At 37.8% G+C, this 27,513-nt stretch overlaps 1 protein-coding gene across 1 annotated transcript in view; it reads right to left on the bottom strand.

Moving 5' to 3' along the window:
- LOC140239403 (transmembrane and coiled-coil domains protein 2-like) overlaps positions 1–27,513 on the bottom strand; it is a 114,794-nt gene that overhangs the window by 41,882 nt on the left and 45,399 nt on the right. The window lies entirely within an intron of this gene.

The following is a 27,513-nucleotide window of genomic DNA, read 5'->3' as shown; positions in this document are numbered from 1 at the left end:
CACACACATACGGTACATACACAATGAATGAATGAATGAATAGCTGACTGCTAGTCTTTGCATACTCTTCCAATATGATTGAACACTTGAAGCACCATATAAATTCTTCTACAAGTAATCCTGAATCCTATAAAAAGCTTGGCAATGGATGGCATGTACTATCATACAAATATCACCACTCACGTACATTCTACTAGTGACATATTTGCTGTAAATGTAACTTTTTTCAATGTTTATAGCTTCATCAATTTTTATCCAATAATGCGATACATTCGACACTATGTCATGGAATGAACTTCAGTGCATACATTCTAGATGTCTTTCACACGGAATGCATTACATCATAAGTTGTGATACTGATACCAATACTAATACAACATTGACTATACAGTGAACACAGATTTATTGGCAATGGAAATCAGGGCACCCAGATAAGAGCCATTACAAAATCAAAACAGATCCTAATCGAATGATTGGTTGAGAGCATATATACATGTGACCAGGCATTTATTTTGCCTTATAGATCGTGTAATAACTTTGCTTAAATGACCTGTTATCAGCACTTTCACATCACAATTATGATTAAGCCAGATTTTACCATTTTATTTACTTGCAAAAAATGACTGCAGCAGACTTTAAATCATTAATTGCACAATAATATACATCAAAGAAATATTTTTTTGTATAAATTTCATTGATAATTCATCCCGATTTCTTGTAGACACAATGGAAAAAAAAATCACAACACTAATGACATTCAGTCTAGAGCTGAAACGCTTCACAGCACATGAACAAAAGCCTACCTACGACATACGGACGAAATTAATCAGCTAATAGTAATAAATCAGAAAGTCAACATGTGAAACAGAAAAAAAAAAGAAGTTCCACAATTTCACACACATCATTGATACCACAATCATTTTTTTTTTTTTTTCAAATCACTTATTGTGGTCAGATGTGTCCATTGTCAAAAGAACAAATTGATGGGAAAAATGGACCTTACTTAGGTTGGTAAATGCGGATTCTATTTTCATAGTTTCCTGTGAGGTTTAACACAGGAAATTGATAAAAAAGAGAAAGAAAAAAAACCCACACATACACATACACACAATGCTTGCAACCTGGATAAAACTCCAAAAGGCAAAGTGGGGCCACTATCACAAAGCAAGAATAGATAGCATTCTTCTGGCAAGCTCCTCAAATTTCTCTCAAATTTTACCCACTTTTATTACATTTGATATTTACCAAGCATTACTCAAATACTATATTGACCTGAAACATTAAGCTGTTGGGTATGAAAACATATTCCAGCTAGTCCTTTTATAAACCAAAGTATCGGTAAACATTGTTTTTGACAACAAATTGAAACAGGGCGTAACTAAGAAGTGTATAGACAGTGCAGATTACAGCAAAGGTAGCTCATTTCTGTGGATAATGTGCGACTACGGTAGCAAATGTTTAACACTACTACTTTAATCAGTCTGAGTTGCCAGGTCCAATACATTGCCAGTAACCAGCTCAAGTTTGTTTGCATAATTAAACTTTCGCAAAATAGTTATGCAGCAGTTTGTTGAAGCTGCCCCATATCATAATGAATTCTAAAAATTCTTTTAAAATTCCTGGATTGTGATGCTGATTTGGATTAACAACAAAATCTAATAATTGTATTTGTTCAGTGGCATCTTCATCTTCCCTTAAAAATTTTCACTGCTACCAGACAAATAGAAAAAAAAACAACAACCAAACAAACCATCATCAGGAAAAACAAAACCCTATCAGAAGGGGTAACTACATTTATACCTCACAATTTTTTTTTAATCTACACTAAACTGCAAAACGTCTGAAAAGGTTTTTGTGTGCGTTTGTAGTAATTTACAAGTTATAATGTATGTATCATTTACGACAGGTGTCACTGCAGATATCTTGAAGTATTTCTATAATCTCTGAACACTTTAAACATCTGTCTAACTCTAATGCTCTAAGTCACCCAAGGGGGGTAGTTCACACTCAATAACATTATGATATTAAAGATAGATGCAAACATGTTTTACTACACAAACTAAAGTAATTTAAACCCATTCCCAAAGTAAATCACCACCATAATGTAAAATAGGCTTTCATTTTCAAGACGACCATCATTGTTGATACCACACAGGGGAGTCAGAAGTTTTAATCTCTTGATGAGTCATGTGTATCAAAGCCAATGTGAAATCATTCGCTAAGACCCACATATAGACAATGGTGTATGGACTGTCTGAAGACAAACAACAGAGGGCAGTAAATCATAAGTTTGACATACCCAGCTGTCCTTTATATAAATTAATACACCATGCAGTGGATGGTACAATTGTTGCAAAGTAGCAACATTTGGTACAAAAACTTGGATAATTCATAATGCTTGTACATTGCATTTGCATAAAAATCAATTTCTGAGCTTAAATGAGGCATCACAGGAAGCTTCAATAAGTTAGTTGACTGAGGGAAACAGTAATGACTATGGACTTTATACACAGTACATCCACCTCCTACAGGTAAAAGGTTGAGTGCATTATGTTCTAATCACGAGGGAGGAGGGGGAAGATAAAGACAGAGAGAAACAGCAAACATTTGATTTTCTTGCAGCAGAGAACCTGGGTATTTTAGTGATCTTTGATAAGTCAAAAGATGAGGAAGAGAGCATACTCTGTATAAACAGTATACAGCATGATTATAGCATGTCACATGCTTGAACCTTCATGACAATATTGCAATCATTAGTGCTATTATTGCAGTATTTGCTCAAATATGATTTAAAAAAATGATCAATCTGCTATTTCATATTCATGTATATATCTGCACGGTCGACTTTTTTAGAATCATTCACAATGATATAATATGCTCCAGCAGTGTAGCATAGTGTATAAAAGTATATCAAAATGTACCATTAGAGTTAAAGCAGATTTTAATTCTAACCCTGATATTGACAGACACAATGAAAGATCAAATGATTTTAAGCACATTCCCAGACTTAAGAAGTCCTGTCTTCAGTAAACCATTCATCACACTGGCTTTATACTGTGAAATGATTTAAGACACAAAAAAGTTCACTCATTTGCTATACATTTGATAAATGCACAATGCATATATCCAGTTTTCATAATAACCATGTATGCTTCTACTTATCACTATAGCAGTAAATGCATTGTATCATAAGGTGTGCGTGATACAAGCTGTGCTTTTTGTTGTTTACCACGCCTCCTCAAATGTACATAAATTGTCACTGTACGAAATTCTTATCGTAATGATTTGATACTATAGGAAACAAATGTTACTTTGAACTTGAATTTGAACACACTGCCTTTACATGCTGTATCTATGTATCCATAGAGTCATTTGTTTGTCTGCATAATGAGTAGAGCATGGAATCACTTTCATTTTCACTGTTTGGAGCTAACATTGACCACTACATCCCAACATCTGAAGAGACCGAGAGCTGATATTGACCACTACATCCAAAGACCTGTAGAAACCGAGAGCTAACAATGACCACTACATCCTAAGACCTGTAGAGATCAAGAGCTAATATTGACCGCTACATTCAAAGACCTGTAGAAGCTGAGGTATGTTGTGGAATGTGTAGCAAACTGAGTCATCCATTTTGTCTGCAGCCTCTCATGAAATTTCCTCCACGAGGAGAATGAAGCAAAGAGTTCTGCTCACTCGTTTCGGCAATCATTTCTCTCACAGCTACAGCCAACCCCCAAATCATCCCCAATCCATCACGAACAGCCAGCCTACCTTCGCTCCAAACGAGATGTCATAATAGAGAAAGGGTAGCGCTGGGAGGCGACGTCCAGTGCATAGCAAAGTAGCCTCACTCCATCATCTATTTTAGTCTCCATGACTCACACACTCTCTCCAACCAACGTGGAGCTCACCATCCATCCATCGATGGTACACACTGTCTCCCTGCCACCTGTGAGGGCGCTCTCTCAACAGAAGCAAACATGACCTTAGTATGACCTCACTACCCGTGACATTCATGCCTATAAGGTACCTGACTCAGGTGTTCACTATAGGAGCCTCATGTTCCAATCATGCCTTTGAACACATACCCAAGGATGGTAATTATATTCAACTGTCTACAGGTGTCAAAGATCTGAGTTGCAAGAGAAACTATTCAATTATTATTATTTTACTGAATTATTAAACTCTTTAATTAGTATTTAATTTATATATGCAATCACATAATAAATAATCAATGAAGTCTTATACATTTTACATTGGATTATGTAGAGGAAAGTGAGAGAGATGTAGGTTTTACATATAATCAACTAGTGGAATAAATCTCACTGTTAGTTCTCATTACTTGAACTGTGAATGAACATCACTCAGAGACAATGGAACAATGATGGCCAAGACATACTGTATATTAGTCTCATTTCAGGCACAATGTCACTTCTATGACATCACAGCATAGTTGTCTCATGTCTTACAGCTATAATACACCTCTCTCCACAGGTTTCTACATGTTGTGAATCAAAATCTGGCAACACACGAAAACCAACTGTACCTTTCACCTTGCATTTACATTCTTTTTGCTTCAATCACGTAAAATAATATAGTGAAATATCTACCATCCAACTAACCAACAAAGTGAATTTAAAATGTATAGATATAAATGAGCCTGTAAGTTTTCAGAGTGTCAGAAATGAGACTAGACATTTGCATGCATGGTGCATGCTGCACAGCTGCTCTGCACATTGCCCAACGTCAAGACGGAACTGCCTGTAAAAAATCCGGTGTAGAAATAAAATGTTTCCTGCGAAGGGAATAAGGGATCAACTTATGTTGTAACAGGCAAACTCCTTTCCTAAGATCAGCAGCGCTGAACAAATGTAAACACTGTCGTGAATCTGTTTACACCTATCAGGCTCAAGTACTTTTCGTGTACGATGACCGTAACGTATCAGAGCCAATGAACTTTCTCTTCGTACCGCCCTGCAGGAGGAATAATAAATTTCTACGCAGAAGACCATAACATCAAATAGTTCATAAACAAAAATATGTTTGCTGCCAACATTCAATCATTGAAGCTAGAAAAATTCTAAAGAGCAATCAAGAAGATACTTGTGTGTGAAATGCAACTTACTGACAAAAATTATTCCCAAATCAGGGAAATCTTTGATTTTTGATAAGTAACTGTACCACCCGAAACCACGTGTCTCATTACTCCCTAAAATGCCCCAAATTGCCTGTCTGCTTTTTTATAGCTTTAAGCTTTACCATTTGTATTGTTTTCATATAAGAATACATAATTATGTAATTTGAAAGAGGTCAAAGGTCAACAAAAGTATGTCAGAATTACTTATGTGACACACCATTCTCTTGGTAAAATCATAGGCTTTCAAATAAACATAATTTATGATAGATACAAATATACATGCAGTGAGCTATCTTACATCATTTAGGCTGCATTTATCATCTTTCCCCTGTTTAAACAGCTTTCAAAAGCCGTTTCCAAAGCCCTTTAGAAACGGCTTCTAAAATAGTTGCATTTATCAACTCTTTGCGAACACGATAACTGGCCTGTCACTGCACAGCTGCATTGCGCAATTTGACCCGAGGAGAAGAGGTCATATACAAACGTAAGGCGTGCATGGTTCGTAACTGCAGTACAAAGCCGTTTCAAAACAGCTTTGCATTTATCTCCCTTCAAAAGGCTTCAAGAAACAGGTTTCTGGAAACCTGTTTCGGAAATCTGTTTCGGAAAACACAAATTTGCGGCTTTCGAAAAGGCTTTCCGAAAAGGCTTTCAAAACAACTTTGCGTTTATCATCTCGTAAAAATTCCCTGAACGCCGTTTGGAAAACCTGTTTCTGCCGAGAAAAAGAGTTGATAAACGCACCCTTAGAAAGTTGTCAAAATAAGAGTAATGCTGTACCCCCCAGGGAACCATAGGCCATTATGTACAGAATATTCAGTTGCTAAAGGGTTAAAGCTTTGAGGAAGCATCCAGTAGAATGAGGAAGACTTGGCAGCCCTGGTACTGAATGTAAACACTCTCTACATGAATTAACCCCTATCCTCCATGTATACACTCAACTGATACCTGATACCTCCCCTGTGCCTGATATGTTAGACATTTTCGGAGGGATTGTTTCCATGAAAGTGAAACTAATACCGGTAATAAGATTCAATGATTACAAGATAACTACATACAAACGGCTTCAAAGCCACTATGTATGAGAAACATGGGCCTACGGATCTGATTTCATGTTGGCTAGATTCAGAGATCTGCAGTGAAATGAAAGCAAGGTTTCCTGCAATTCAATTGCAGAATCTGATATGACACTTAAGCAGAGTTATGTTGGCAATGATCAAACTTGCTTTTATTTTCTTCTTGCTCTGAAGGCCTCATTGCTTAATAAACACTTTTTAACTAATAATGCGGGAAACAAGTGTCAAAACAAAATTATGACACAAAATCTCTTCCCAAAGCAACAAACAAAGGTCAGAAGAGCTCTCTAAAGAAACCAAGGTGGACTATACAGATTGAAGTTCAAAGAAATGACACACATTGAAAAAATATTTGTGAATACATCTAGAATACTGACATAACATTTGAATTGTTAAATCTAGTGGGAAAGAAAAGTGACTTAACTTTTCTAGCCTTGTATGCTTACATAGTGTACTTCCTTTTATATGATAGTAAAGGAGACAGAGAGAAAAGCTGGGAGATATTCTTCTTTTTTATTGTTTTCTAAGAACCTTATTTACTGGCATGGATACAAAGAAATTCATTTAATCTGACCAGACTTACTCTTAGTCGCAGACGGCATGATGGACCACAAGGCCAGACACAAAGAACATCAACCAGAATGAATAATTTCCAAATCAGACTTTAATGAAGTCTACAATAGGAGTGTCACACTGGGCTAGTCACTACGCCGGATCTTCAGGCAAGGTTTCAGGCAATAGACAAGACTCATTGAAATCCACTCACGAGTCCGAGTCAGAAACCTGGCTCAACGTTCAAGAGATAAACGTGATTCCCTCACAGAGCTGCAACTGCTGCCTTTTCCTTCCTTCATGCGTGACGGCCCAGGTGAGAATGAATGGGAAAATCCCAAGCATGCCGACGTTGGAGCAGAGTTCTCCCTTCCCTACAAGCCTTGGCCCCTGCACCCAGTGACGAAGGGGAAACAACCCGAGTCTACTAGCTCAGCAGTGACATCAGAATATCAGGGATAGGGAGTTTTCCTGGAGCACATGTGTGCTGCTGTGTGTGTATGCATGCATCTGTGTCTGTATTTTTGTTTCTGTGTACAGTATCTGTATTTCTGTGCCTGTGTGTATGTTTGTACATGTCTGCATGAGTCTGTGTGTGTCTGTGTGCGTGTCTGTCTGGTTGTGGTTTTATTAGACAGGAAGTGTCTCTAGCGAGGAAGAGACGTTTGTTTGACGTCAAGACACCTCGGAGAGCTCCAGAGAGAGTTACTCGCCAGTCACTCTGCCTTACATCAAACGATTATTATGAAAGAGAAGAAGTAATTAGACATAATCTAAACAGGCGGAGGCCATTAAATTTCTAACCTAACTTCAAACAGATAAAGATGATGATTAAAACATGAAATAAAAAGATGATTTCTTCCATTACAGGAAGTGTGTAATATACATGAATGTTTTCTATCGTAATTCTTTCCTTCTTTCCTGAAGGCTGTCTGAGTAGGGAGTGTCCTCCCCCCCCCCCCTTTCTCTCTCTCTCTCTCTCTCTCTCTCTCTCCCAATGAGATTCGCTCCAAGGCACACTCATGTTTTACCTTGCTTTACTTTTGTTTGACTGTTTGTCTTTCAGTGAGAAAGAAATGATTGAACTCTGGCCTATGCAATACATGAGTCTGAAAAATAAAAAACATAAAAAGCTGGAGAGAGATAAGGCTGGTAATCACACACTCCCAAGTGGTTAATGTTTTGTATTCCATCAATCTTAAACTAATGATATTCTACCTCAGTGGACAAGTATAAGTGGCTGCAATATAATCACCTTCAAACTCCATCATAAGAAGTATTGCCTGGCAATTATGATATCAGTATTGAATCTGTTTACAGACGTCAGCAGAAGACTTTCCAAGGAAATCAATCATTACTTGAAGACGATGTGTTAATGTGCATAAGAAGCAGATGGCAAATTGTCAAATTTTATCTAATCGACATATGAGATAAAGATACAAGTAGACCTCATCAAATATCACTTCCTCTCAAATGTAGATAAATTTGCATAAATATTCAAATGTATTAGCTTTGTTCTGTGACTTTGTTGATTTTTTACACAATGCTCATGGGAAAGCTAGCATCTGAATTCAAAGTTTTTGGTTTAGAATAACAAAAAAAGAAGAAAAAATGTGCCCTAAAAACATCAAAAGACTTACAACACATACGGACTTGTGACTAATTACCCTTTTCAAGATCTCCATAATCAATGACTGGTGAGTGCTAAAGTTTCAGACATTCAGGCTAAAGTTACTTGGGAGAACTGATGAGATCTTGCTCACATTTCGCCGTCTCCATAGCAGCAGAAATAAGAAACGTAGGGGTTGTGTGTGTTTTCTGTTTTCGCACTTCAGTCTCTATCTCACAAGATAAATCACTCCATGAGAAGGAGCCGCACTCAGTGTAATTTGTTTGGTCTGGCAAGCTGGCATGGATCTAGGAGCTCTGAAAATGTTGTAAATGTCGTCTGCTCAAATAGCGACAACATTGGCCAAGATATTTCAATCACTGCCAGAAATGCCAAAATCTTGTATCTTCTTTCTCGGTCATCTGCGGAAATCACAAGAAGCATTTCCACTTTGCACAAAATTAGTGGATATACCTAACCACACACATGTAATGTATAGTAAACCTTGCCTAACTTGAATCCAAAGCAATCAGAGAAAATCCTTTGATATACTTGAATTTCAACATACACAGTAGAACCAAAAATATCTATATCCATCTGAGGTGGACTATTTCTTTGACTTGTGCATGATTAACTGTACATTGATATTTCTGCCATGAATCTGGGATTTTTTCACAACTTTTTTTTTCATTGATTACCAAGTTTTGAAACTAAAGCTGAGCAATTTACCATATGACAGAATCCAAACACTATGTCACACCTAAAGGGTAGGGTGAGGTCATGTGCTGATGGACACACCTGTGTGCTTTGTTTGAACCTCAGAGAGTGGTGCCTGTCTAGGGCACTGGTAGTCACACCCCAACGAGGGTGTGAAATAGGGAAAATAGATCTGGAGCCTGCCCTCGTTTGGTTGACAAGCCACAAATTCTACCAGTGAGACATTTGGTCAAATCCTGTAAGTTTGTTGTGATCTGTTGAAGAGCATTATGAAGCAAACAGGAAGTGGGTGTTAATTACTATCCTAGACATCATGGTGTTATATAAACTGAGGGCTGAGGCAGGGGTGGGCAGAGAGGAATAAGGGACAGAGCTTGGCACTACACACATGTATATTGGGCTTATTTTCACACGTATCAAGAGTGTGTATCTAGAATGACGATTATAGTGATACATCACAATAATCATGATTCAAATGACGCACTGCATGTGTCCATGTGTTTGCAAACTGGAATCGCGGAGCGTAATTTGAATCGCAATTTAAATCATGATTCAAATGATGGTCTGGAGGTGTTTTCCAATCACAATTCTCCAGAATTACAGAACCAGTCTTGTGTACGGATTGACTGTCAAATCATGTTTGTTTTGTTTTTTTGTTTGTTTTTTTTTTTGGGGGGGGGGCGGAGCTTACAGTGACTTTTCAACCACTTCCACTGAAAATTGTACTCCTCAATCGCTTGCACTGCAGTCAGGTGCGTGCTATTTTACCGCTCATGCGATTGATGGTAACTCAGAAAGAAGCTATGCCTTCACTCTTTGCTCTGAAATTAAAAACTGCAGAATCCACATAGCCTTCCTTGGTTGTGTGAACGAATGATAATTCTAATCGTGATTTAGCTCTGAAATTATGTTTCCTGGCCCCTGTGAAAACAGCCTGAGATTAATATCAACGAAAGAATCAATGGCAATAAACTCCTTACAGAGAAAGGTAGCGTCCTTGGCAGTCGTCCATTGCAGTATTCATTGTCAATGAGTGGAAAAGGCAGCGGATGTGGGAGAAGGTGACTAGGGGCTACGGATCGGATGGGGGTGATGCGGGGGGGGGGGGGGTGATGGGGGGGGGGGCTGTTAACCCGTCGAGGACGGTTTGATTTTGCTACGACACGCATTTCCCATAGATGTTTGCCTGAGTATACTCAGAACTCGTCCTCAACGGGTTAATAGGCTAATGCAGGTATTACACTCTACACTTAACTGAACTTCAATACACACCTCATCATTGTCAAGCAGTGGACTGCTGCTTTGTTATTTATGATACCTGACAGTATAATGATGATCAATAACAGACAGGCTCATTGCATTTGATATCCAATTGCTGGAAACGATATTGTTTACATTCCGCACAAGAGAGTCATTTACACAAATGCCTTTTGTGACAATATATCACGGAATGTATCACTTACACTGCAGCATAATGTCTGTTATATAGGTTATAGGACCCATGATGGACGTCCGTTTCAATACAGTGACATCAATTCTAGTAAACTCCTCGGAGAGGCTAAGTCAATAGTGCATTCACCCCTAAGAACGTCTCTGCATTAGCAACAGCAATAACAACAACAAATCCTGTGGTAACTCTTTTCATTATGTCAAGTGAGGTCCATCTATATTTATTCAAAGCAAAAGCCCTTTAAAACACACAACTTGTAAAAAAATAATGATTTGATCTTTCCAACACTGTGACAAGAGATAAGTCTCATGTGTGGACATATTAAACAAAAGTCTATATCAATATGATCTCCATCTTTGTGCTATAAAAATCAGCCCACCTTGATATTTCTACGGAAACCCTTAGAAGTGATAATTAATCTGCCTCAGGCAGTGTGTGCAGACAACATGCAAAAAACAAATAATCCCCCTAAACCCAGACATATTTCCCATGATACAATTCAGCACACAAGGCCTAAAGCAAGGTGAGGGTGCTTTACGCCCCAGTCATTGTTTACACATCTACAGGTGTAGTTCCAAGATTACTGTAAAGTTCCGTGTATAAGACGCACCCGTGTATAAGACGCACACCTACTTTCGGACCTAAAATTTTTTAAAAATTAATTGTGTGTCATCAGCTCAAAATTTCCCTAGAATGCAGCATGTTTATGTATTTGCTCAATTTTTTGTTTCCTTTTAAACTTTCTTTTCACGGTATTCATCAGACATCGGCAAAATATGGAAGACGCAAAATGTGAGACTTGTCTCGGTACTCACTTGCTATTGTTTTGCCTTTCTATCATGGGGTACTAGGGTACGGTATCATCAAAGATCGTACTTAGAGTGTACGGTACGATCTTTGCTATTATACTCGCATATTGGCGCGTGTCAGACTGGAAGCACAATGTTAGAGGGATCATACGCCGAGACGTACGGTGCGTACAGGTACACTCACTGTTGTTTCGCCTCGGTTTACCAGTAACACATGTGTCTCTTGGACCATGCTTGTATCAGTGCCGTATACGGCACTGGCGTGTATGTAGTGCTAGCCTTTTGCAATAAGGCAGCTCGCTGTCACCACATGCACACAGATAGCAATGTAATGGACTTGCACACGCAGCACGCAACGGGCAAGCGCACTCCGATTTGATCACTGTGTGCACACGAGTCCACTGCGAAAGCCTCCGCTACATGTACCTTTGCAAAAGGCTATGTGAAGCAAACGAACACCATGGATATGCATACTATAGTACATGCTTGGCACATCGTTCACATTTTACAGTGACATAGGGTCGATCCTACTCCGTATATTACAGCTTTTGTCTATGGCCAGATTGATACTAGTACATCGATAAGTTTTACGGTATCGGTAATTTATTAATGATACCTGTACATCGCGTATTTACAGCTACTAGGTTGGCTGTTGGTAGCTTGGTAGTCCGATATACATCGGTAAGTTTTTAATGATACATCGTGTATTTACAGCTGTTGCCTATGGCCAGATTGATACATCGTTACTACACAAGGCCAATGTAAGTTTATCCCGTATTTACAGCTGTTGTGTGTGTCAAGATTGATACATCGCTCATTTATCCGTACGTTTTAATGATTGCTTACCCTCCGGATGTCGATGGGCGTAAATGGCCCCAAGTTGACCTTATAAAATTGGGTGTACGTGACAGATTTTTTTCCGTGGTTTGACTGTACCCGTGTATAAGACACACCCCCGATTTTTCATATTTTCCGACGGAAAAAAAGTGCGTCTTATACGCGGCAGAACTTTACGGTAAAAGTGCTTCTTTTGCAGCTGAAAAAGTGTTTTTTTTTTTTTTTTTTTTTTTTGAGAATACAAGTAAAACACATTTTTGTATTGTGATCCAAAAACTGATAAGCTATGGTCAGCCTACACACAGTGTGTAATCTCTAAAGCTTACTACAAGTTATTTTCAGATAAAAATACATGTAAACAAAATTTATTTTTGCATCATGATCCAAAAACTGATAACTCTCAGGTGTGAATGGGCCAATACATATTTAGCAGTCTCTAAAGCTTAATATGACTTATTTTGACATACACAGGAACAAGCAAACAACTGTCAGCAGTAATCTCATTTGATCAATATGAGAAAGATTGCTGTATCTTTTTTTAAATGAGAGTAGAGGTAATGTGTGTTCTGTGTGATCAACACAGTTCAGTACAACTTATTTTCAGGTATTACTGAATGTGGAAATGGCCTGCCATTTACAACCACTACACATAAACAGATTTATAAATGCAGCCTTTCTAACTCTAAAGATAGAATCAGGATTCATAACACATTTTGAGGCATTTACAAATGTCGTTTGAGTCATGTTTCCAAGTATAGCGTTTATCTAAAAATCATAAGATCATGATTTGGGAATTATTGTTACTGCCTCACTGCTTCATGCCATTTGATTTGAGAAGTATGTGTAGAGAACAGTTGAAAGTTGACCTGGGAAGCCTGGTGATATAAGCAATTTGCATTATCCACCTCGCAGAAAGGCATTTGTAGTGCAAACAGGTTTCAAATTGGCCTTTCATTGGTGTTTCAAGCTAGCATTTCCAACCAAAAATGAAAACACAGTAGCCTTTAGTTTATCTATTGATCTACAGAAAATGCCTTACACACACTGAAAATGGTGATTATAGTTACCTCAGAAATTTTTTCAGATAAACGCATCCTCAGACATCAGAATTCCAACGAATGGGAAAAAAAAATCAGGTACATTGTAGTCTAGAGAACAAGCAAAAAACAAATAAGAAATGGACATTCACTGTCAACAATAGTCAGGATTTCATTTCCAGAAATCATACATATGTACATCATTACTAAACAAATGTCTGGGCTCAGCTCCAGGCAGGTCAACATGCTGTTTGAAAAACATTCTAGTTTGTATCACTGACTGCTTCAATCTATGAAATGGCACAAATGAATTGTTGCAACCTTCTTTACACTAGCATCTTAAAATATAATATCGTGTACAAACATCTTGCCGAGGATAAATAAAGAGTTCACATCACACTGTACAAAGTATTTGTATTGTCTTTTCCTCTCTTTACCTGCAACATTTTAAACCTTTTCCTACAATGCACCAGCCAACACAAGTCTAGTAGTCTGACAGAGTCTTGTTGGATATATCAATGTGATGGCAATGAAATATTCTCCTTCTGTCTCCTGATAGAATAAATCACTGAGAGCATAATATGCACTCAATCTCACTGCACTATTTTCAGGGAGAAATGTCTCCAGGCTCTCATGGTAATATTCATAAGTACTGCATGTTTCTATTCCTCCTTCCCATTACAACAAAAAGGTAGCCAGAATATTTGGTTAGAAAGAAGCAAAAACTAGCAAAGTGAGAGAACCACACAGTAAAATCTATTTATTTATGCAAACACAGCACTTAGAGAGGCTGAGAGACAAAAATAGCACAAAGATGGCTTCCAAGAAAACACAGTCAATGTGCTGTAGTTGTTGCCATGGCAACATTTTGACCAAAAGGTTCACATCTTAGCAAGATTGCTTGGGCTGATTTTTGGCTCTGGATCAGAGAAACATACCTGGTACAGCAATGCTAGGGCATAGCAATAGCTATATAACCATATTATACAGTTAAAGATTATGTGAATAATGACATACTATTAATGAAACCTGGGGTCTATTACTAAACATGCGGCAATGCAACAACAGTATCTGATTACATAGCTTTCAGTTTAACAGGGGACTCGGGGCTGTAACTAATGTAAAATAATGTCTGAAATGAGTATTCCTGCTTCACTTCATGATAAAGTATTTTTAAAAAATTGTTCAAAGACATCTTTTTTCAAGAGGTGCATTTTTTTTTCTGGTGATATCCATCAAGATACCCATCAAGATTGAATCACCATAATTACTAGCACCTGACAGGGGTAAGTAACCCTTCTTCGTGACTACCACTCCTGACTGTTTGAAATAACCTACATGTAAGGGGGAAAAAAATCAGCTCATCTATTCTTTTATCTGAAATTTCTAAAGTAAACTGATGTCACTACCCCATAGGCATAGACCCCCCCCCCTTCTCTCTGAAGAGATCTTCAATCTATACAATTTAGTAAAAGATGTCTTCGGAAATGCAAACAAATACTCCCTTGTATCACACCTTGATTAATGACAGGATGTTGTCATGGCAACCACTACCCATCCCACATCACATAGATCATGAATTCTGTCATCCTCAAGTCACGCTTCTCCTCGGGGGTTCTCTGGACAGTTTGCAGCTGGTTCAAAATCCTCCATCATCCAGGAGAGAAAAAATGGTAGCAATCCACAGAGGATCTACCGTCTATTCTTTGTGAGTTTAGTTTCCATGGTAACCATGGCTTCTTCTTTTTCTTCAAGAACAGATAGAGTTTGCAAAAAAAAAAAATTTTTTCTAAAGTAGCAGGCACATTCAGGGGTGAGATAGAGAGAGTACAGCTATGGGTATATTTATTGACTCACTAATGGCACAGAATTAAGGTTACCAAACAACTTTCAGGAAGTTTTGGGCAGTTGATATTAATGCAAAGCTACTCTAATTATGGGGTTAGAAAGCACTTCTTAAATGCAGAAAAAATGCCATCGCAAATGCATGTGAGCCAAAAATGCATTTCTGTATAGAGTTGGTAAATGCAAAGTCATTTTGAAATGCATTTACAGCTCGGACCTGCCTACACCAACCACTGCTACCTACAATATCTCTGCTCCTTGGGACAAACTGCATAATGTAGCTGTGCAGTGACAAGGTCTCCCAATCGACTCACGACAAAGTAGATAAATGCAACAACCTGAGAAACAGGATCCCAAAGGCATATTGCAGATGTGTTTGATAGTGGATATTGAAAAGCATTTCAAACATGGAAAAGTTGATTTAAATGCAGACTATGATGGACAAGTTTGGATCAAACATTGAAGACAATATACCTACATTCAATGGATAGTAAAAAAAAAAAAAATATAATAATAATAATATAATAATAATAATATAATCTAGACTTACTCAAATTCTTACAGAAACATGTTTCTAAACCTCATAAATTGACATAATTTACATTCCTGAGAATAATTACATCATCTGTAGCAGAAGTATGTGTACATGTCAATAGAATGTACAAAACCATTTTTTTTTTAGTTAGTCTGATTACAAATCTACTACTGTAAAGCAGTCTAGATTGATAAGAGTATTTGCATCTTACAATTATAAGATAATCTTACAATTGTAAGATATTTAAGCAACAAGTGTAACAAGTTTTCTAAATTAGGGGGGGGGGTAGATATTCATGCCAGCATTTTTTTTTTCAAATATAATAAAACATTGTTGCTAGCTGTGCTGGCTTTAAATGCAGGCAATCTATAATTCATCTGCAATTCTTGCAGACAGGTGGTTTTCTGAGCTGACTATTCAGGCAAGTTTACCGTGAGCTTTGAGGGTGTCATTAATCATGAACACTATGAAAAATCTGAATACCTCATTAGTATTACAAACTGGTCCATGAGAGGAAGCAGCCTTTGACAGCTCTTAAAGCAATCAGTAATGTATCCTGGTATACATACATCCTCCTCCCCCCCCCCCTTCCTTCTCTAAGGATGTGCGAGGGATCAGTCAGACCTCTACAGAGCCTCAATGCTCTCACATGAAAGCTTCATGCTCCAGCTCAACGAGACGGAAGCTCTCTTAACGTGACGAGTGAAACGAGGGCGACATTGTCTGCTCTCCTTGGTCCCATCATGCACAAAAAAGAACAAAAGACGCGGGATCTTACGGGACGACAGTCTCATCAATTAGAGGCGATTACCAGGAGGTGAGAGAGAGGCCTTGGTTTTAAAGGATCACCCTGATGAGTAAATCTATATTTATGCCTCAGTCTGCTCCCAGACATACATAGTGTATGGGACGGCATTAGGAGAGAAAGCTTCAATCAGGGCTAGTTATCCTGTAAATAACTCTTCCATTACGATGTGAGGAAATTCTCATCAGCCACAAACTACCCCTGTCTAAATTTTCCCATTAATAATAGACAGCCCTGGCTGATCCTATACGCACCTCAATCTCAAATAATATACCATACTGTCTCATCAACCCTGCCTCTTCCAAGTATGAAAAAGTTTTTGTTTTTGTGAGGATAGAAGAGGTGTCGATGGCATTCGCCAATTACCCCCAATCAAAGTAATTTACCCTAACAATGAACACACTAGTCAGCTAAGTCTTGGCTTTCATCCCTCATACCATCCATTGTTATATCAACAAGTTTGCTATTTCCTAGGCACACTGTAATCTCCTGTAATTTGGCATCTTCTCACTCTTGTCTTTTCTCAGTGAGTCAAGGAGTTTATGTGTGGGTCAAGGGCAGGACACTAACATGGATAAACCTCAGTGGACTAAAGACTAGTTGGTGACCTGGTGGCCACATGAGTCTCATCTCTGCAACGTTTCCTGGAATGTAGCCGAGTCTCCGGGGAGTCATGGGAGAATCAAACACGTTCAATTTTTTTGGAGACTCTTTCCAGTCCCCAGCTGGTCATCGAGACATCTCCGAAAGGTCTCTAAGTCATGGCCAAGCTGCGGAGACTAATTTTAATCACGATGTCTCCGAGACGTCTTTGCAACTTTGCGGAGACCCATTGGTGACTTACCAGAGATGTTGCGGAGACGTCTCAGCAACTGAGAAGACATCTTGAAGACATCTCTGCAACTGACAAGACATCTTGGAGACGGCACTGTGACATCTCTGCAACTTCTGGATGAACTAATTATCGCCTTATTTGGAGATGTCTAAGTCACCTTAGAGTCACCTTCTTGGTGAGAGCGCGAGCCATTTTTGGGTCTTTGGAGTTGCACGAGTCGTGGCAATTGATTAGTCAAGGTAGTTGGGGTGAAGACTCCTCCAGTGAAAAACATGCCCTTAACACCCAAATAACAAAGCTTGATCGTCCTCACAAAAGACCAGAGAATTTAAATGTCTCAAATTAGTGATTGACTCTGATCCCGTGACACTTGGTGATAAGGTATTACTTGTTGATCTTTGCTTGATATAAATGAGACTTATATAATTTCAATTGTTTCACTGTAATGTTTAACTTCAGAGTTAATTTTACATCCCACTGCCATTTACCTCCTCAATTCATCTCCACAGTTCTTAAAGCCTAAACACAGTTCTGAAAAAACTCTGTGTTTTTACCCTCATCATATATTTCTTTAGGAATTTGTATTTATTTTTCAATATTCTAATATATTCTTCGTTCCAATTTTAAGTTTTTGATATTTTCATTCAAAGATTTACACAGTATTGACCATTCATAAGGCAAATATCCTTCCCACTTCTTTCCTCAGGGAACAGCACCGACTTTATGGTACTTATCTAGAGACAGGTACCAACATACATGATGTCTAACTCTAAACTTTCAGTACACCAACTTACCTGCTAAAGAATGCAGTGATTGCTGTACATACCTGTATGCAATCTATGGTGAAACAGTCACAGTTATGTCCATAAAAATTTCCTCAAATAAGAAATCACTGAGAGGCAGGAAACAACACAAGATTACATGTGCAGCACTTCTACACTCTGGCATAGGATCAAATGGGAGAAAGCAGCAACAAATTTTGACTTCCCAAAATCTGGGAGTGGCGGAAGAGAAGTCTAAGGTTTACCTTGATAGGAAAAAAAGAGTAGGATTGAGTGGCAATAGGGGTCAAAGTTTGAAGAAAAGTCATTTGGTAATGGTTCAAACACAGCGTGTCAATATGGAATCTGATTCATCATGTAAGTTTACTTTACATCTGCTCTATTGCAGAATGTAAGTTGACTTCAAACATAAGCAGCTAAAACTGTGGCTAGACTGGGTGAATTATATCATAATCCAGTTCAGCTCGGGAGATGATTCTACGGGGTATAGCCTCTTCTAGGACGAATTAACAAAGGTGGACCATGCACTAAAGTAAGCATGATCTCCTAGGCATACCTTGGACATGAGCTTATCAACACAATGTTCCTGGACGTCTGTCGGCGTATGCAATCTGTCACACCTTTCATATGCAGTTCAAGAAATTTTGCATAAACCATGGTTTGAATTAAAACCACCTTCATGAATACGGGCCTTAATGTCCTTGGAAGGATATCACATCTTTCTACTTGTAATTCTTTTGTTTGTTTATCCTCTTTAATAGTCTATCCAACATTTAACAGTCTTTTCTTCTCTCTGGACTTCAGACTCACAACAATTTCAACCAACCTGGTACTTCAGAGGATGATACAACAGCTACAGCTGTACGTGCCAGAAAGTAGAAACCTAATACTGGATGGATACATAGAGATGAAAAATTAAAAGAGATATCTCTTTTAATTTTAAATATATATCTCTAATTTTCTTGTCTACATGGTGGTGCCCAGTAGCTTCACTTAAAAGGCATTTGATATCTCAGAATACCGCTTATTGTAGAGCATCTCTATTTGCATGTATCCCAACAAACTAAAGGGTTGATAAAGTTCTACCATTTTGCCATTTATTTCAGACATAGCTGAAGTTGGTATTACGTGGACCAGAAACATTCCAGGGTAAGGAATACAGAAAGTAGATAGTGGCACACCAAGCATGCTACACCTAGATCAATATGTGATCTATTTTTCCAAACAAACACTGTTTGCTCAGTACACAAAGCCACACATGGCATGCTTTCCCTGTCCATCCACAATCTTTCTCCCCTGATAACACACTCACTAGCTGTATTCATACACATCCAAAATTAATGGCTATTGAAAACATTAATTTTTGCAACATGATTCGAAAACCGTTGATTCTTGTGTGTGAACATGAAAAATTTTATACAGTTGTGATACGCATCTTGATACAAAAATTAATCTAGCTTTTCTTTCTTTTAAATCACACAATAATATGCACTGTGCGGAGTGTGTGAATGGCACACGAATAGAAAATCAATTTTTTTTTTTCAATCCCACAATGCAACTCGCCACACTAGGTTTGCACACTTGGGTGTCTGGGGTCACGCTCTCCTGGTTATTCTTTCAGGCATGTGCAGTTTGGAGATTCAAGCACTCATTTGAAGCAAAGTTGATATCATCATCTCTCTTTTTTTTTCTTTTACTGTGTGTGAATACTAGCAAATAACATTGATTTTCATATCACAATGCTATTTAATTACAAAACTGATGAACTCTCTTGTGTGAATGCAGCTGCTCACACTTATTTCCTAGTGGCATTCCAGATATTCTAAAACGAACTTCAAGTCCGTGGTAAAGAATTTTTGAAGGAAATAGGAATGATTTTCCTGCCAGTCAATCAGAAGTTAAAATGGTCATAAGGAACATTGAGGTGCAGCAATATCAAAGTTTTTGAGTTGAGATAACCAAAGATTAATTCCAAATGATTGGTCGAGAAGTCAACACTATAGGATGTCATAACAGAACACATAATTACACAGAATGATTTGAGAAATGGTACTACAAGACAATTAACAATGTATTCATGTGTCAGTGTAGAATATGTTTTCATTCTACTAAACAAAACAACAGTTCAGCTTGATTAGCAAAACTTTGACTTCAAGTGACTATCACATTCTATTCTTTCATATATCCTGAGATTATCACATTCTATTCTTTCATATATCCTGAGACAACTATTATATAAGCAAACTCTTGATTCTTTCTTTCAATACTTGTGTTGATTTTTTAAATCTTTCCTTGGGCTTTAGAAAAACAAAGAACTCTTACCTTATATTTTTGTTTTCACTTGTGCCAAGATACCATGTATACATAACATGTATTGCACCTTTGAATAGCAAATAAGATCAAAGTTCGAAACAAACATCAGGAAGCTCACTAGGTGTGTGGCTGACGTCATGACTGGTATGCTTTGGTATGCTGAGTGTTTTTACTCTAGGTTCTCATCCCTCTTCTATTTACATTGCTACAAACTTTACGAGGTGCATCATTAGGTCAGTTTAGTGATCAGATTTTATTGACTTTCATTGCCTTTAATGACCAAGTAATGAGGTTTTTATTGAACCAAGCTTCTTTCAATGTCCCTTCCTACAGCTGGAAGCAATCTACTAACATTGGTAGGTGCTAGGTCAGGCAAGGCACAGGCAAAGAAGGGAGAATGCAGACATTTTGGTAGGTCACTGTGAGTATGCGCTGAGAGGGAGGCTGTTTACATCACATACTGTGAAATGTCCAATATTTTCAGATGTATACAGATCTAACATGCAACAAATACATGGTGTAATTGGTGTCTGCTTCTAATACTTCCTGTAATATTTTACAGGGGTTTCCTGCACATTTTGAATAGCAGGAAGAAATGAGGTCCTTGCTTATGATTGTTTGCTTACCAGTTCAGCATTGATCTCTTTAAACTCAGAAAATTTTATTCTTTTAAAGCAGAAAAATGGTTTAATGGTCCCGGATCTATTCTATCCCATTCAGACAAATGCAAAGAATGTCAGAGAATAGCAGTGGAAGAGACTTCGTACAGATATTCTGTGACCTTTCAACCAGCCATCATCACACAGCATGAATATTTAAAAACTTTAAAGCTCTCTTTGTGGTATACCAGCTATAAAAAGGTAATTCTTCAACCTTGCTGACTTTAAACAGTCTTTGCCTAATCAACCTACTGGAAAAATGCATACCAGGTAGAATGAATAATTCAGTCACAACTATTCATCTAAATTTGACATTCATCTAATAGAGGTTGTCACCGACATCCATCAAAATCAACCTTTCCTTACTCAGATAATGCAAATTACAAGCACCTTGTATCAAACCTATTGCAAGTTATTTGTCAATATGCATATTAATTGCTTGTGCATCAGTTTCACTCTTGTTGCCCCTGGCAACCAAACTGCCCCTGCTAAACCCGCAGGAAAAAAAAGTGTAAATGAAGAGAGCAGGCAGCGTGCACACACTAATGCGGTTCACAAGGCAGGAGTGTTTTCATGGATGAGCGGAACCGCTGGAGTGGAAGAGAGGAGGATGGTGAGGGATGACAGGTCTGGAGAAGAGGATCGCATCTTTTCACTGGTAGACTCTCATCAACGAGATCTCCAGCAGGCAGCTAGCTTCCACGTCATCGTCTAGCTATGCACGCCTGAGTGTGCATACAGCCGTTCAATGGGCATTCCCCTACACTCAATGTATGCCTTCTGGACTGAGATTTCTCCCTCTCCACCTCCTACAAATAGCTGAATTTCAACATTGATCAGCACATAGTAGCACTTCTACTAGAGATGTCTGTATATGAATCTCATGTTCATTACATTGTTCTGTGGTTGTATGAGAATACAATCAATGCGCATTTCCATATAAACACCATCAAATTTCTACCATTTACAATTAGAGATGAACTATATACCCGTAACCACAATCCGGCATCAATAGGTATCTTATCAAATGGTTCTGTAATTCACAGAATCGATACAGGCAGCACTATCACCATCTAGACATAGACATATATGGTGTACTTCCATGTAAAAAAACAACTGAACATGAAACCAATGCTGTTCTAAATTGTCTAAAACATTACTCGGATATCAGCATGTTTCTTCCAAGGTTGCTACCAGATGTTATATCCATTATTCAGCTATAATTTGACTGTATCTTTACAGAAGGAGAATATCACTGAGACAAAGACACTGTGTGATAAGATGGCCCTTTGGTTTGCAGTAAGAACTATGCACTGTAAAATCTGACCTCTAATGCTTGCACACTATTGCCTACAGGTACAGTGCATGCATGCTGTACAACCAGCATAATAGCATGACACCTCACTGTAACACATGCCTCTGTGGAGCTGCAATTTACTCTAATGTACAGTGCAGCCATAATAAGCTGTAAAACCACACACCTGAGTCTAAAACCTGCTAAAAATAGTGATAAAATCTATCTCACATGATACCAAGGGAAATGACAAAAAGTAATGCATTTTTTTTTTCTTTCCTATTAGGATGAACTCAATAGGCAACATAAGTTGTTTTATGCTGATATACAAGTACATAGAATACATCATAAGCAGACCTGATGTACAGGAAAATGATGGCCAACACATCTAAGATTCACAGCACAAGATATGCATAGACATGGCTCCTGTAATGCAATACAATTACACGCCACGTACCCGATGGTAGTAATCTAGGGCAGATCTGGACGTATTGATTATTCTATGGTTCACACCACACAACACACACTCTCTCTCCTTTTCTCTCTCTCTCTCTCTCTCTCTCTCTCTCTCTCTCTCTTTCCCCCCATCTACTACAGCCTCACTAACTTGCAGCATTGTACACATCTATCTTGACCAGGGTATATATTACAGTATAACTTAATTATAATGCAGATATTCTATACGCTTGGCATTTCTTAATTGACGTTAAAGCTTTATTCATGTTCTTTTTTTTTCTTTTCTCAGAGATGCCAACCTTGTAAACAGTATCACAGAATTCTGATGGCTGAAAAGGCATATTATTGGTGGAAAAGTACTAGCTTTATCATTCCTGTAATAAACATTATCAATGTAGTGATACAATTCGGGGAGGGGGGAGGTATTCTTCCACAATTTAGGGGAAAATAACACCAACATGCAAAATCCTGCAAAAAAAGTTAACAGTTGCAATTTTTTCTCATTGTTGTTGGTTTTCCCTTATGGACATGCTTTGCCCTACAAACATTCCTTTCTGACTTTAATCTAGAGCACAGATTCAGCCCATGCAGAAATCTAAATTGTCTATCATGTGTCCTTATTCTTTGGATTTTTCTTTGCATAATCTCTCATGATAGTCTCTGTTTCCTTGCAGAAAGAAAAAAGAAAATGCTCACCTGTGTTCCTACAAACAGTCCATGATATTTGTAGGTTACATTAGAATACATCATAGAAATTAGATCACTGCCCTACAAGTAAGGACAATCCTACCTTGTAACATTATGAGGCACTTCCTGTATTCTATGCAAGAAGGTCTCAAGTCATCCAGTTTCAATAACATTCAATTGCCCTTGCGAGAGAGTCACATACTGATCTTTTTATTTATTTTTTTCAATTATACATCAGTATTATTTCTGTCACCATCTTAACACTACACCTACAGCTATTTCATGGATGTATACTATTTCATTTCTATAATGTAGAGAAATATTGGTTTTATCAATCCCTGATACATTTAGTTAGAGGGAAACACTTCAAGATCATGCACTATAACATACTAGATCCTTAAAAAAAAAGAACATTATCATCATTTCAATCTAGTTTGTACATACCCCTCAAACAAATTCTGGTAAATGAATTATGGTAAATTCTGATTTTACAGTAATATGTCAAGGACAAATCTAATGTAGGTAAAAAAATATATATATATATTCTCCAAATTGTGAAAGACTGAATAAGTACCAATGAAAGATTTCAGTCTTGCTCCTGACACTACTTACAACTATCAAACAATTGTTAGAATTGAAGAATACAACAATTATTCTGCATGGAGTTTTGTATCAAATGGGGCAGTCATCACTCTTCATTATTTCCAAAAATGTAACATAAAAGTTTGTTTCAAGGGCATTATAAGAATTACTACTAACAAAATCAAATTAAATGGAATCAATATGATGACATCATCACCATTGGCATTCCTGATTTGATAAAACCCTGATTATATCAACATGTCATCATCATCCTCCTCCTCCTCTTGCTCCTCCTCATCCTACCAAACATCTAAAATAAACATCATCATCATTATCATCATGCACCACCATCATCATCATCATCCTCTTCCTTCTCTTTCTCCTCCTCCTCCTCTTCATCCTACCAAACATCTAAAATAAACATGTACAATATTCATCCTCCATATCACCATCCACACCTCACACAGCATCCAAACTTACAGATGGAAGAAACATCCTCACAGCAGTGCATCCTCCCTGGACACACAGGAGCTCCTAGAAACCCACGGCCGAGTCATCTTTGCTCCCTGCTGCTTCCTAAGCGTCCTCTTCCCCCCGTCTCCCAAGCTATCCTCTTTAGTACTCTCACAATGTGTGATACCCTCCAACCATCCACACCACCGGTGTAGGTAGTCACCCGCCAGCTAGATGTACCTGCTTGAAATGATGTCCCCTCTACTGTGTGTGCTTTGGGAACCTGTCCATCGCTGCATGAACCTGGGTCACCGAATATTAATTCACGCAATGGGGGGAGAGCTGTACTGACTAACCACGTGCACGGTGACGGCCCCACATATCATGAATTAATAACGCCTTGTACCGATTGGTCACGATGCCCGGGTGCATAGACGTGTCTCTATTCAAACAGTGTGTGTGTGTGTGTGTGTGCTACCAACAGATGCATGGAATGTCACTCAATATCATACAAACACTCAGCATACATCACACAGTAGACGTGTGCAATAGATCAACTGACTGGCTTGAACTTGGCATACCTACAAACAAATCTTCTTCTCCACACTGTATCTCTCTTTCACAAGGGATGTTCTCACACAATATTTTCCTCATAACAAAATAAAGCTTCAACCGATCTTTATATCTGACTAGCTAGCTTCCTGTAGGATACAATTCCCTCTGCAAAAAAAAAAAAAAAAAGCCCTCAATTCTCAACAAAAAAAAATTGAACGCGACATTCTCTTACCGCAGTCCAAAAGCTAAAAATAGTGTAAGTTGAAACTGTTTTCGTATCTCTTTCCCAAAATATCTTGAGGGTAACAAGAACGTCTACAGGGATTGTCAGACATACAAATGTACTGACAAATTCGGAGCAGCCACACGTAGCTTTCAACACATTTTACCACCATTAAATTCAATTCCTTGTCTACAGTAGATGTGTAGTGATTGCTTTCATTGCATAAAGTTGAACTTTGTGAGTAAATATTTCTTCCAATAAGTATACGTCTTGGTCTTCACACATTGTAATCTACAGCTTCTGAAGAAGTCATTTCATTGTGGTATGTTGTACAATTGTACTCATATGTTGATTTAATTTCAGTGGATATGTATGAATAAAACAAAATGAGATAAAAGCAAGTAAGAAGATGGATAGTTTGATGTCTGTTCTTATTTTCAAATTCCCTGTCAAAAGTTTATACTTTGATACAAGTTGTCTACTTAATCTACTATGTCAGTTTTAGACTGAATAATTTTTTCTTCCTAAAGAATGCATTCATTCTGTAAGATTGACAATAACAAAATGAAACAAAGAAATAGAAATTAGTACATGCTTCAAATGATGAAAGAGTTTCACTCACAACAATTAAAATTCAATAAACAAATATTTTGCCTTAAAAACAAATATTCAGCATTGACTACTGGAATATTATTATCTCAGCAATATAGTTCTCCGCATCTTTGGGGAACATTTTTTATTCTGTCAAATTTCGAGAGAGGCATTGATTGAGTTGGGTGTGTGAACGTGGCACTTGAAAAGGTACTGTGTTACTGAGATCTATCCATTCAGATGGAGTACCTACCTACAAAACACCCTGAATTGAACAAATATTAAAGGGAACCCAAATACAAAGAGCAACATGGATTGAGTGAAAGCAGCAACATTAGCAGAACACATCAGAGGAAGTTTGAGGAAAATCTCTTTATATTGTTGTCCACATGTACATGGTATGTACTGTACGTCATAACCTCTAGTAATCTCCTCATCCAGCGGTTCCAACACCAAAACTTTAAAAATTCATAACTTTTGCATTGATTGCCTGATTTTCCTCAAACTTTTACTGATGTGTTCTACTAATGTTGCTGCGTTCACTCAATCCCCATTGCTCTGTGGGTTTCGGTTTCCTTTAACCTATTGAGGACGAGTCCCGAGTATACTCCGGCAAGTGTCTATGGGAAAAGCGTGTTGTAGCAAAATCAAACCATCCTCAACGGGTTAACTAAACTGCACCTCCAGGTCATGATCAACAAATCTTGATTTTTTTTTAAGTGATTCAAGTTTGCAAACCAACTAACAAAAATGACTAGATTTAATAGCATAAAGTGTGTTAAAATTGCAAATTTGCAAATAAATTGTTTGTCAGTGTGAAACATGGAGGCTTAACTGGAGGAGGCAACGGAGGAAAGACCAAAGCAGAGCTCACCGGCCACAACCTCCGAATTTCTGCTCATCATCCCTCCATGGAAATGAAATGTTTCCTACATCATGGGTGTGGAGAGTAGAGCAATGAAGCCATACAGTGGCAGCCAACTCATGCAATTTGAAGATTTATGCTTGTCAGGGAGTGATGTTTGCCACAATTAATATCCCTAACCTTTCCATTCTGAACCCCAATAAAATGACTTCTTCACATTACATGTCATGACAGCTAGTTTATTACATTCAAACACAGTAATCACAATGAAATGAGAAAGAGTTCACAAAAACAGTTCTAGTGAATTAAATATTGTCCGACAGGTCAAAAGTGGGAGGTATTTCCAATTTAAACTTGATCTCAGCTCCAAATTTTACTTTGACAGAAAATGAGGTAAGAAAATAAGTACTGGTCTATATTCAGAGCTCCCTCGTGTCTCAGTTTGGTCAATTAGTGTACAGAAGTACTGAAATCTTGGTTGTTTAATAGTTTCCTCATTTTTTTAATATTTTGTTTTATGATATAGAGTGATGAGACACAAATGAGATCTGAAAATCAAGAAAAGTATTTACTTTATTGAAAATAAAGAAATGTAGTCAAAAGGGGCCTGAGCTCTCCATCCCTGCAGAATCTTCACCAGAGGAAAAGTTCAAATACCTAGAGAAAGTAAAAAAAAAAAAAAAAAAAAAAAAAAAAAATTTTAAATTTCAAAGGTCAAAGACCAGCTCTTAAAACTAACACATTACATCATAGGCCTATGCTCTACATAGTTGCATCAATTACTGCACAGCTAAAACTGCACA

This window comes from Diadema setosum, chromosome 16 (genome assembly GCF_964275005.1).
Source record: "Diadema setosum chromosome 16, eeDiaSeto1, whole genome shotgun sequence".
Classification (NCBI taxonomy): domain Eukaryota; kingdom Metazoa; phylum Echinodermata; class Echinoidea; order Diadematoida; family Diadematidae; genus Diadema; species Diadema setosum.
This window is presented reverse-complemented; position numbering and strand designations above follow the sequence as displayed.